Source organism: Arachis ipaensis, chromosome B02 (genome assembly GCF_000816755.2).
Source record: "Arachis ipaensis cultivar K30076 chromosome B02, Araip1.1, whole genome shotgun sequence".
NCBI lineage: Eukaryota > Viridiplantae > Streptophyta > Magnoliopsida > Fabales > Fabaceae > Arachis > Arachis ipaensis.
Window position 1 is genome coordinate 11,551,715 of NC_029786.2, and position 2,354 is coordinate 11,554,068.

A 2,354-nucleotide genomic window follows, 5' to 3' on the forward strand; every position below is an offset into this window, starting at 1 on the left:
GTGGTTGTTCCTCACTTTCCTCATCGTCATCGAAATCAAAATCCTCAGCCTCACCCATTTTGGAGCCGTGCATAAATTCTCACAACTTGTCTTCTCCCACTAAGAGCTGCAGTGATGACTTGCAACAGTGGCCTGGGGCGTATTTGTCATCGCAGTAATATCAAAGCCTTTTTTGCCTCCTTGCGCGGATGTCAGCACTAGTAAGTTTCTTAATTGTTGGTGGTGGTTTGGGGGTGGAGGATGCTATCTATGAGTTAATGGTTGAAGGAGTAATGGGAGGGTGAAGGTTTGGGTGGTAGTTTTCTGAGTTGAGAAAATTGGGTTTAGGGTCCGGTGGGGGTGCAAAACGGGTCGATGTCCCAAATAAGGAGTTGGGCCTGCCTCCATTGTTTTTGGTGAGGCCCAAAGTTGCATCATGTTTTTGGTCATGTAACTTGGCAAGAGAAACAACTTGAATATAAGAAGTGGGCCAGGCCAGCAGCAGCTCAAACTTCAGGTGTTCTTGGAGTCCAGTAGTGAATAGGGCCACTATCCACTCTTCACAAGGCCACTATCCACTCTTCACTCAATCCCGTTATTCGGTTGCTCAATTCTTCAAAGTGACACTGATATTCTTCCACAGAACCACCCTACTTCAATTCTTTGAGAGCTGCTCAAGGATCATAGAAAAAGATTCTTACCGAAACGAATGCTCAAGGCATCCAGGAAGGATTCCCAGGTATAAGTAATATTGTCATTGACCCCCCAACGGTACCAAGCATATGTAGCACCCATTAAGTGAAACGATAGTACTCGAATCTGCTGCTTGATCAGAATGTTAAAGATTTCCAAGTACTGTTTTACCCGGAAGACCTAATCCTTCACTCCCTCTCCTTCAAACATTGGAATGTTAGCTACCTTCAGCTTGCATGACCATTGTGACTCTACATTCAAATTGAAAGATCCCGAACTAGAATTCGCCATAATGTCGTTATCGGTGAAACCCAAGTCGTTAATAACACTCTTCGCCTTTAACCCGTCGCAAAGGAGCTTCTCAATCACACGCAGTGACGAGTCGTTCGTTGTCAGTTTTGCTACTGTGTCTCTGTGATTCTCTAGATCGCTCCCACTATGCCGCGGCTCAGCGTTTCCACCTCATGCTTGTTAGAGAGTGTTAATTCTTCCAACCTAGACAAGCGAATTTCTTCGGCCATTGCAGACCCTCAATGAAAGCATCAATGATAATCCTGCTATAACAATTCAGCTCAAACAACAATACACAGCAAGAACATGAGGAACAAAATACGTAACCCAGGCAAAATATGAATATAAATTAAATAGTAAAATAGAAATTGTGTAGGTAAATCTGGAATTAGAATGTATAAGAACTTTCCCTTTTCGAATAAGGAAAAAATACTCCTCAAAGGAAACAATACAAAATTCTTACTCCTCTCTCTATTCACTCTCTTCCTTTTTAATCTCTTCCTCTCTTTAGGTTGTTACATAAAAAATTTGACACTACCTCTATTTTATTTCTCTTTAGCATTCCCTCATTTCACATGTCATAATCCTTCCCTCATACTGGTGGCTTCCTCACACGTTTGCTTCTCTGTTTTGGTATTGGGTTACCTTTCCCAATTATTTCTTCATTATTCTCAGCTTATTTCATTAGGCCTGTAGTAGCAGCTAATGCTAATGAATTCGTATCAATGACTAATATTTTTAATAGGTTCCACACACTCATGTAAAATAGATATTTTTTTAGGAATGTATATTGTTTTATGTATTTGAATGAAAGATATATACAATATCTTTTGTATTTTTCAACTACCGTGCAAATTTTACACATTTCTTTTTAAAACGTTTTCAAATTAAAGGGTTTCTAATAACTTGGTTAATTCATTATATTTCAACTATGATATGATTGAATAATTTTACAGTGCCAAAGAAGAATGTAGATAGAGAAATGGACCAGAGTTATTGAAAAATTTGTGTTGGGTGCCGAAGGTATGTATGATCATATTACTTTTTATTTTTAATGAAGTCCATGCTTAATATTACTATATATGAACGTGTAAATATTTACATAATATTATATTCTTCATCTTATGAGAGTTCGTAAATGTTTTTAGTGGAATATGTCTTGTCCTAGTACCTGTACTGCTATATAAAAATCACATAAAAGTTATTAAGGGCACCAATTATTGAAATAATAATAAAAATAATTAATCAAATTATAATGATAACAAAAAGTACATTTTCTAATCAATACCATAAATAGGGAAATACCATAAATAGGGAACTAAATGTTAGGTATTAGAGTGAACCTAATGGAATAATATAACTAGAATTTGAGAATGAAAAAAATAAAATAA

At 36.9% G+C, this 2,354-nt stretch overlaps 3 protein-coding genes across 3 annotated transcripts in view; 2 read left to right on the forward strand and 1 right to left on the reverse strand.

Annotated features, from left to right (window-relative positions):
- Positions 1 to 2,354, forward strand: part of LOC107626874 — a 153,808-nt gene that overhangs the window by 131,993 nt on the left and 19,461 nt on the right. The gene's annotated exons all lie outside the window — the stretch shown is intronic.
- Positions 1 to 2,354, reverse strand: part of LOC107624965 (probable transmembrane GTPase FZO-like, chloroplastic) — a 62,948-nt gene that overhangs the window by 11,803 nt on the left and 48,791 nt on the right. The window lies entirely within an intron of this gene.
- Positions 1 to 2,354, forward strand: part of LOC107624968 (probable disease resistance protein At4g27220) — a 17,298-nt gene that overhangs the window by 7,329 nt on the left and 7,615 nt on the right. The window contains exon 4 of the mRNA XM_021112872.1: positions 1,920 to 1,986. The gene's annotated coding sequence lies outside the window, so the exon portion shown is untranslated. The remainder of the gene's footprint in view (positions 1 to 1,919; positions 1,987 to 2,354) is intronic.